The sequence below is a fragment of the Oncorhynchus mykiss genome, chromosome 2 (genome assembly GCF_057628025.1).
Source record: "Oncorhynchus mykiss isolate SJ-2025 chromosome 2, ASM5762802v1, whole genome shotgun sequence".
NCBI lineage: Eukaryota > Metazoa > Chordata > Actinopteri > Salmoniformes > Salmonidae > Oncorhynchus > Oncorhynchus mykiss.
Genome location: NC_143023.1, coordinates 63306342 through 63316962, shown reverse-complemented (window position 1 = coordinate 63316962; position 10621 = coordinate 63306342). Strand labels below are relative to the sequence as shown.

Below are 10621 nucleotides of genomic sequence, written 5' to 3'. Positions count from 1 at the left end.
TGTCCCTCTGGAATGCTACCCTTGCTCGGATTTCATCAACCTTGTTGTCAAGCGACTGGACATTGGCAAGAAGAATGCTAGGGAGTGGTGCACGGTGTGCTCGTCTCCGGAGTCTGACCAGAAGACCGCCTCGTTTCCCTCTTTTTCGGAGTCGTTTTTTTGGGTCGCTGCATGGGATCCGCTCCGTTGTCCTGTTTGTAAGGCAGAACACAGGATCCGCGTCGCGAAAAACATATTCTTGGTCGTACTGATGGTGAGTTGACGCTGATCTTATATTCAGTAGTTCTTCTCGACTGTATGTAATGAAACCTAAGATGACCTGGGGTACTAATGTAAGAAATAACACGTAAAAAAACAAAAAACTGCATAGTTTCCTAGGAACGCGAAGCGAGGCGGCCATCCCTTTGTAGTAATGATTTTACTAGCTGGCTGTCCCTCGTGCTGTTTCTACAGCTCTAGTGGACTCCGGTACCACAGGGAATTTTATGGACCAGGACCTTGCATCCTCCCTGAACATAACATCATACCCTCTCTCCTCTCCGTTTTCAGTTTGGGTGCTTGATAACTGACCACTGGGATCTGTGACAATCACACACATCACAGCACCACTCACCATCACCGTGCACCAAGAAAGCCTTTCCCTCCTCATCATCCAGGCACCCGTACACAAAGTAATCCTCAGCCTCCAGTGGCTCCAACGCCACGACCCCACCATCTCCTGGTCGAGGATGGAGATCACTGCCTGGGCACCCGGATGTCGGAACACCTGCTTTCTCTTACCCTGTGGTTTCACTTCGGTTGGGAGTCCTGTGGTTGCCTTCCAGGTCAACATCCCAGGAGGTTTACCAGGATCTCCGGGAGGTTTTCTGAAAGACCCGCGCCACCTGTCTCCATCCTCATTGCCCCTGGGACTGTGTCATCGACCTGCTAACATAACAGACTCTGCGCCTCCGCGCAGCCGCGTCTACCCTGCTGTCGGTGGTTGAAACCAAGGCTATGGAGGAGTACCTCCAGGATGCTCTCTGACGGGGTTTCTTCTTTGTGGCCAAGAAGGAGTGGGGTTCTACATCCGTGTATTGACTACAGAGGTCTTAATGCCATCACCACCTCTGGTTGGTGCTGGCCGCCATCGAACAGCTCCGCTGGGTTTTTCACTAAGCTGGACCTGCGGAGTGCCTACAATTTGATCCGCATCCGGGAGGGGAATGAATGGAAGACGGCCTATGGCACAATGTCTGGGCACTGCCAGTACCTGGTGATGCTTTATGGATTAGCCAATGCTCCGTCGGTGTTCCAGGTATTCGTGAAAAAGGTGCATGTCAGTTGGTTGTGTACAGTACCAGTCAAAAGTTTGGACACACATACTCATTCAAGGGCTTTTATTTATTTTTTACTGTTTTCTACATTGTAGAATAATAGTGAAGACATCAAAATGATTAAATAACCGATACAGTGCCTTGCAAAAGTATCCACCCCCCTTGGCGTTTTTCCTATTTTGTTTCATTACAACCCGTAATTTAAATATATTTTTATTTGAATTTCATATAATGGACATACACAAAATAGTCCAAATTGGTGAAGTGAAATGAAAAAAATCACTTGTTTCAAAAAATAAAACAAATCGAAAAAGTGGTTTGTGCATATGTATTCACCCCCTTTGCTTTGAAGCCCCAAAATAAGAATTGGTGCAACCAATTGTAAAGGCCGTTGGCGGTGGAAGAAGGTGAGGACCAATGCGCAGCGTTGTAAGTGTCCATATTTTTTATAAAGTAATAGAACACTGAACAAAAACAACAAAATGAACAAACGAAACCGAAACAGTTCTGTCTGGTGCAGATACAAACACTCAACAGAAAACAATCACCCACAAAACACAGGTGGGAGAAGGCTACCTAAGAATGATTCTCAATCAGAGACGACAAATGACACCTGCCTCTGATTGAGAACCATACCAGGCAAACACAAAACCACAACATAGAAAAACGAACATAGACTACTAACTCACGCCCTGACCATACTAAAACAAAGACATAACAAAAAAACTAAGGTCAGAACGTGACACCAATTACCTTCAGAAGTTGAATGAATGATGGATAGTGCTAAATAGAGGGAAATTATTTGATGGAAACCTGCTTCACTCTTCCAGAGATTTGAGACTGGGATGGAGGTTCACCTTCCAGCAGGACAATGACCCTAAGCATACTGCTAAAGCAACGCTCGGGTGGTTTAAGGGGAAACATTTAAATGTTTTGGAATGGCCTAGTCAAAGCCCAGACCTCAATCCAACTGAGAATATGTGGTATGACTTAAAGATTGCGGTACACTAGCGGAACCCATCCAACTTGAAGGAGCTGAAGCAGTTTTGTCTTGAATAATGGGCAAAAATCCCAGTGGCTACATGTGTCAAGCTTATAGAGACATACCCCAATAGACTTGCAGCTCTAATTGCTGCAAAGTCTAATTTTTTTTTAATGGGAATAGTTATGCACGCTCAAGTTTTCCGTTTTTTGTCTTACTTCATGTTTGTTTCACAATAACAAATATTTTCCATCTTGAAAGTGGTCGGCATGTTATGTAAATCAAATTATACAAACTCCCAAATTGTAGGTTGCAAAGGCAACAAAATAGGAGAAATGCCAAGGGGGGTTAATACTTTCGACAAGCCACTGTATGGAATCATGTAATAACCAAAAAAGTGTTAAACTAATCTAAATATATTTTATATTCTTCAGAGTAGCCACAGTTTACCTTGATGACAGCTTTGCACACTCTTGGCATTCTCTCAACTAGCTTCACCTGGAATGCTTTAACAACAGTCTTGAAGGTGTTCCCACATATGCTGAGCACTTGTTGGCTGCTTTTCATTCACTCTGGGGTCCAACTCATCCCAAACCAACTCAACTGGTTGAGGTCGGGTCGAGGCCAACGTATCTGATGCAGCATTACATCACTCTCCGTCTTGGTCAAATAGCCCTTACTCAGTCTGGGGTGTGTTTCAAATGTCCTGTTGAAAAACAAATGATAGTCCCACTAAGCGCAAACCAGATGGGATTTCATATCGCTGCAGACTGCTGTGGTAACCATGCTGGTTAAGTGTGCCTTGAATTCTAAATAAATCACAGACAGTGTCACCACCAAAGCACCACCACATCATCACACCTCCTCCTCCATGCTTCATGTGGGAACCACACACGCAGAGATCATCCGTTCACCTACTCTGCGTCTCACAAAGACATGGCAGTTGGAACCAAAAATTACAAATTTGGACTCGAACCAAAGGACAGATTTCTTCCGGTCTAATGTCCATTGCTCATGTTTATTGGTCCAAGCAAGTTTCTTCTTCTTATTGGTGTCCTTTAGTAGTGGTTTCTTTGCAGCAATTCAACTATGAAGGCCTGATTCACTCAGTCTCTTCTGAACAGTTGATGTTGACATGTAGCTGTTACTTGAACTCTGTGAAGCATTTACTTGGGCTGCAATTTCTGAGGCTGGTAACTCTAATGAACTTATCCTCTGCAGCAGAGGTAACGCTGGGACTTCCATACCTGTGGCGGTCCTCATGAGAGCCAGTTTCATCATAGCGCTTGATGGTTTTTGCGACTGCACTTGAAGAAACTTTCAAAGTTCTTTAAATGTTCCGTATTGACTGACCTTTATGTCTTAAAGTAATGATTGACTGTCATTTCTCTTTGCTTATTTGAGCTGTTCTTGCCATCATATGGACTTGGTCTTTTACCAAATCTTCTGTATACCACCGCTACCTTGCCACAACACAACTGATTGGCTCAAAAGCATTAAGAAGGAAAAAAATGCACTATTGAACTTTTAACAGGCATACCTGTTAATTGAAATGCATTCCAGGTCACTACCTCATTAAGCTGGCTGAGAGAATGCCAAGAGGGTGCAAAGCTGTCATCAAGGCAAAGGGTGGCTACTTTGAAGAATCTCAAATATAAAATATATTTTGATTTGTTTATTACTTTTAACTCAATATGTGTTATTTCATATTTTTGAAGTCTTCACTATTATTCTACAATGTAGAAAATAGTAAAAAATAAAGAAAAACCTTTGAATGAGCAGGTGTGTCCAAACTTTTGACTGGTACTGTATATCAACGACATCCTGATCTACTTGGCCACCTTGGAGGAGCACATCGCAAATGTCCGGGTAGACCTGTTACGCCCCCTGGATAACCCATCTGTACGTCAAAGCGGAGAAGTGCCAGCTCCATCAGGCTGTCATCTCCTTGGGATATCGCATCAGCCAGCTGGGAGTGGTTATGGAGGAGAGGAAGGTCGATGCAATTAGGCCATGGCCAGTCCCAACCACCATAAAGGGTTTTTGGGGTTTGCCAACTTCTACCGCCGCTTCATTAGGAACTTCAGCTCCATCGCCTCTCACCTCACCTCTCTCCTCAAAGGTGGTCTCCATGAGTTGGTGCGGAGTCCTGCTGCCGATAAGGCCTTCCGCCTACGCCCATTGCTGAAACACCCAGATCCTACGATGCTTTTCGTGGTGGAGGTGGACACCTCAGAAGTGGGCGTGGGGGCCGTCCTGTCACAACGTCAAAGTAAGTCACAGAAATTGTATCCATGTGCATACTACTCTCAAAAACTGTCTCCTGCAGAAAGGAACGATGTTGATGGAACGAACTCCTGGTGGTGCAGTTGGCATTAGAGATGCACAGAGATACCGTGACAAGATCCTGACGTCCATTGTTGAGCCATTCACTGGCCACAATCCCCTCTTGTTTTAGCATGATAATGCACAGCCCCATGTTGCAAGGATCTGTACACAATTCCTGGAAGATGAAAACGTCCCAGTTCTTCCATGGCCTGCTTTATTCACCATACATGTCACCCATTGAGCATGTTTGGGATGCTCTGGGTCAACATGTATCTCCAGCAGCTTCGCACAGCCATTGAAGAGGAGTGGGATAACATTCCACAGGCCACAATCAACAAACAGCCTGATCAACTATATATGAAGGAGATGTGTCGCACTGCATGTAGAAAATGTTGGGAACATCAGATACTGACTGGTTTTCTGATCCATGTGCCTATCTTTTTTTATGGTGTCTGTGACCAACAGATGCATGTCTGTATTCCAGTCATGTTAAATCCATAGATTAGGCCTTTTGAATCTATTTCAATTGACTGATTTCCCTATATGAACTGTAACTCAGTAAAATCTTTGAAATTGTTGCATGTTGCTTTTATATTTATGTTCAGTAGAAGTCAACTACATTCTCTAGCTAGCATTTGTAGCTAGCCAGCTAGCTACCGCTAACATGACTTGCTACTTGCTATTTAGCCATTGTTAGTTAGGCTTTGTGTGTCTCTGTGAAAAAATATATTGTGTCTCTGTAAAAAAGATAGCATAGCCTATAAACTAGCTAGCTAACGCTACTGTAATGTTACTGTACCGGTGGGTTTGCTGTTTGCTATCGTGTGTTTCTGTGAAAAAGATAGCTAGCTAACCATTTATACACAGCCTATTTACCTGGCTACTAGCTAGTCATGTGATGATGTTTTTGCTTGATAGCTACTTGAATTGCGTGTGTGTGTGTGATCTGTGTAAGGACCGCGGAGGTACAGCACTGCAGTGTGTTTGAAGACCTTTGTGTCCAAGGGGAGCATAGAGCTGGGAGAGTTCACGGTGACTGTGGAGAGGGCCAGTTGCGGGGATCATGCTGCTGAACGTACACAGCCATAGAACAATCAACAACACTCTCTGTGGTACAGCCATCACTGGTAGTTAGCCTACCTGTCTATGAATCTGGAGACAGTGGATATGTTTGGAGTGGAGAGGACGGTGGACTCAGTGGAGGACTGTGGGGGTTATTTCTGTATTATCAAATGAGGAGAGATAAGCTTATCACATAAGTCAGAGTTATACTTAATCAAACATCTTTATTCACTTATTAATAAGGGAGCAAGGTCACTACATGCACACTAAGTGAATAGAGTGAGATCTCTGCAATAATGTATAATAATAATGATCAACACTCTTGACTATTGGGTTGAGGGCCCTGACACAAAGAATATAAAGATGTTTTATAGCAAAGATACACCCTCGTAGTCTACATGACAAACAACAGATGTGTGGAATGGGTCACAAAGTGAGACTTGATATGAGAAAGGAGTATCCCCCAGCCAGATAGCATTTGCTATGAAGACTGTTCGTATGTCCATGAATATGTTATTAACATATCATGTGTCATAAAAAGTTAGAATTTCCTCACTACACTCAAATACCTGCGTTTCTGCTTCTCACCTGCAGAAACGGGCCAACTACTGTACATTGCCTGGTTGTAAGCAAACCATAATATCCAGTATTCAGAATGTGGAGGACCCCCCCCACCCCACCCCACCCGTGGAGGTGGGAGAAATATCTAAATGTCTGTGTTCGTAGCCAGCACTTTCAGCCAGAGGATTTCAGATTGGAACTGAGGTTTTCAACTGATGGGGTTGGCATGTCGTCGAACATTGGAAAGAGATGCCATTCTATTGATTTTCCCTTCACTTCAAAGAGGGAGCTATCCGATCAGCCAACATCCGTGCAGCAGAAAAAAAGTCAAGCTGAGGTAATGTAGCTAACTTTACCTAGCTAACTAACTAGCTAGCTAGCAAACTGCATTTGTGTATCTCAACCAAACTCTAGCTAGCTAGCTTTAATAATACACTGGCTAAACATTCCAATGCATATCAATGTAATTAGGCAGCTGCTCTCTGGCAATGTGATTTTTAACTTTGTAAGCTAACGTTAGCTTCGTTAGGTTACGTTAGCTAACCGTTAGCTATCTGGCTAACTAACTACCGCAGAGGCTAACGTGACAGTGTTCTATTTAGATTCCAATCCCATCAACATCTGCAGATGCATCAACATCAAGCGCAGCACCAGGACCTAGTGTAAGTCGCCTTCTAAAATCATACTAAAATCGACTAAATCTTTCCATGACTCCATGATGAGCAATGAATATACTGGAGCCAGGCATAAACATGGTCTATACGATCTTTTTGTAATAGCTGGTGTGTTTACAAGTAGGCTACAACTTCTATTGTAGTTTTCTCTTTATTATAGAGTCTTAGTTGGTTGTTCATGCATGGTTTGAAGTCTAATTTGGAGAAAAGGAGGAAATAGTAAGGAGGGGATGGTGTGGGTGACTGACTGGGGTGGGTATTGTGTGTGAAGGTTAGTATGGATTATCTATTGACATGAGGGGGTGGTGGATATAGGATGTTGTTTGAGTGTATATTGATGGGGGTAAAGTAGTACAATTTTGGCTAATCACTGACTACTGGGTGCCCTACATACTAATCCTGATGACGATGACTTTGACCCCAGCTTTAGTAGTACAGCGCCTGAGACCATTTGGATGAAAGCTTTCAGCCTGGAATAAGCTCAAGCTCAACATCATCTGACTTTGAAACAAGCCAGGAGAGCCAAAGGCATTTATGAAAGCACAATACTCTCTTGAGGAAACAAAATCACCAATGCACTCCTCAAACTTTTCAGACCCTTGCAGTCAGTTCTTTGGCATGGGGGAGAGGGTCTGTTAGTATACTCTCCTAGCCTATTTACTCTATTGTTGGCAGTGCTTGTCTGCTTAACAGCACAACTGTAGGCGTGCATACTCAACAACAAACGACGAGACTGTCTACAAGTCAAGCCCCCCCTCAAACTTTTTCACATCTTTGCTAACATCTCAATGCCCTATTATAGACTGCGTGTAACAAAACACATACCTGGCTACTGTACACTTTTGTTTGCAGTCTCTTTCTAGAGCTACGACCTGAAGATCAATGACATCATCATGATTCAACCTTGTTTTTTTCTTCAGATTTCCCAATTGTTTTGAAAGCACTACAAATCCAGAGAATACAAAATTTGCCCACAAAGGACCTCCTGTCTAAGTGAGCACAGCACAACAAGGTGAGTCCAAAAATGTATTGCGTGCTGTTGCATAAATTATGTGATATGCCAGAGAGATATGTATACTGTAGCTAAAAAAGTAACACTAAGTGTATGTTGTGTAGTAAGATGTTAGTAGTCCATGTGCCTCACCCTAATAATTTGGTCTATTTACCCTTACTCTTAATTTCGCCTACTGTTCTGACTTGGTGGTGCACATGTAGCCTATAACCTGTTTTAGAGAAATGTAATCATCGAATATTGTAAGAGCTTTCATTGTCTGCTTATATGCCCACTTTATTTATCCTACGGTTCTGTCTTGGTGTACAGGGAGAACCCTGTAAGAATGACCCATGTTCTGAATTCTGTCACTGTACATTTCAAAAGTGGTAAACAAATAGTTATTTTGACAACGTCCGTCCTAGCACGCTCATGAATGTCTTAATCGAAATTACGGATTGCCTCTTATCCGCTTTTCGTCCCCTTATGCCATAGTTTGTACATCTCAATTGTCATTAGAAACCACATTTGTTTAAGCAGGCCAGCCATATCAGTTATGTTTTTTTTAAAGGCAGTAAATGAGGCTGAATTAACTGTTTCGCTGCCAGACAAGGCTCCGCTGATAGCCAGGTGTAGCAGTGGTACGATGTTGGGACTGCTGTTGGGACAGCTTTATGTAGGCCCTAACAGTTTGAGGGCATTGTTTGTCACCGTTATAGTGCATTTAATGTATTGTTTAGTGTTGTGTAGTGTAGTGGCTCTGCTGGCATGCATCCCATTTATATATTTATTTGCCCCACCAAGATGTACATGCTAATATCAGCACTGAGTATAGTACAGAACGTCTAGTATGCTCACAACTGCATTGTGGTATAAATATTGCTAGCTGTTGTACATATGTATATAAAAGGCTTTTATATCATTTTTTTTTACACGTGTACTGACAAGTGGCTAAATGATTCCAGCTGCATCAGAAACCAACAAAGTGTTGACTTCAACTTCTTGATCATTTCATTGTGATATTCATCAAATGTATTTGGATAAACTAGCTTCAGTCGTACTGCTAAAACAAATTATGCAGCGAGTTGGTATATAATTTAAACTGATTTGTTAGCGAGTAAACATGTTTTGATAAAACGGTAGATTAGTCTGTCAATATAGCAAATAAGTAGACATCACTTGTATTCAAGACTATGTTTATTTGCTCTGGAGCCCGATGTACGTTTACACAGCAGTATGCAGGAACAGTTATATAAAATATACTACTAATGCTTATAATAAATACTACAGTTCAACAAAGGGAATACTTGCATATGAGGTGTTCAGAGTCACTTTGATGCAAGGGGAGTTTGTTGTTATGGGACCTTTCACATCTCCTCTTGAGTCATCAACTTCTTTGTATCCAAGAGGTATCGTCTGTGAGAGAATGAAGAAAGCGCTATTACACATTCATGGGCAGTTGTTGTGTACTGTCTGTATTCCTACTGTGGCAGCATGGTGTACAATATGAGACATCTCACAGACACACATTGGCTAGCTAGTTAGCTAGCTACAACACACAGGTGTAGTCACTCCAAGACTAATATGACTCATCATCAGCTCCCGGATCTCGGTGTCATGATGGCCGACTTCGTGCAGTTCCTCTTACTGCGAAATCTGAGCAACGTCATCATGTATGCCCGCGAGGACTTCTCCCCCTTTGCCTCCCACCGACCCCTGGAGGCGGGCACCTTCAACACCTCCTCATATTGATGACACACACTGTGGCTGCTTCTCAATAGTCTAGTAGCTTCCTCTCACAGGCACTTTAGTGCAGACAATACTATTCTGGTTGTACAGTGGCCCTCTAGATCTAAAGTACTGATCAAATATTAATACTTTTATGGATGAAAATAAGATATGTTTTAACTGTCTACTGTTAGTTTAAATTAGATGTATCAAAACAAATTCCAATCAACTCTGTTAATATGGAAATCGCAAGAGTGTCAGTTGATGTGAATAAAATAATAGCTCATTTCATGTCTTGTATGTTTCCCGTGCTTAATATCTGTTTATCACTTTATCCTCGAGTGAGAATTTCAGTAACTGCTACTTTGCATTAGCTCTGAAGTGATCAACCCCTACATTTGTAAGAATAAAGTTGTAAATTAAATTATGTTTGTCTAACTCAACAAGTAATGCTATTGTTTGTATAAGTTCGCTGCCCGGATATCCTAAGAATGTGAAAGCCTTTGAATAACACGTGTGTATTATTAATACTCCAGACCATCTTGCGAGGCAGACTGAGACAGCCTATGACTTTCCTAGTCCTTGATCATGACTTTCAGTTCCATTACATTACACATAAGAGTCATTGAACGAAAGCGTCTTCTCTACAGGGGAGTTTTGATAAGAGCCCTGACATTCAGTCTGAACATTAACACACATCGCTTGCGGTACAGTTTTGGAAGCTTAAGGACCTTATCTTTCATATCAGCGATAACAAACAAAAAAGTTAAGTTGATAAACCCTTTTTATAGGGTTAGAGTTACTGTTACAGAGCGTGTTTACAGAAGACAGACAAACGACAGAGGGACTACCTAGCTATCTAGCATGCTCCGAACATCTGTGTGTGATGGAAGGCTGCAAGAAATGTGTTGTCACTGAAAATCACCGTTGGCTGCAACTGTGATAAAGCCGGTTAAAAACAGTGTAGAGTAGGTATGTA

The 10621-nt window shown here is 42.3% G+C and overlaps 1 long non-coding RNA gene across 1 annotated transcript; it reads left to right on the top strand.

Moving 5' to 3' along the window:
- The first annotated feature begins 6376 nt into the window (after window positions 1-6376).
- Window positions 6377-9933, top strand: LOC149985182 (uncharacterized). The gene is made up of 4 exons (XR_016490388.1): window positions 6377-6586; window positions 6852-6911; window positions 7844-7935; window positions 9514-9933. It is a non-coding gene; the product is annotated as an uncharacterized LOC149985182 (long non-coding RNA).
- The last annotated feature ends 688 nt before the right edge of the window (window positions 9934-10621 follow it).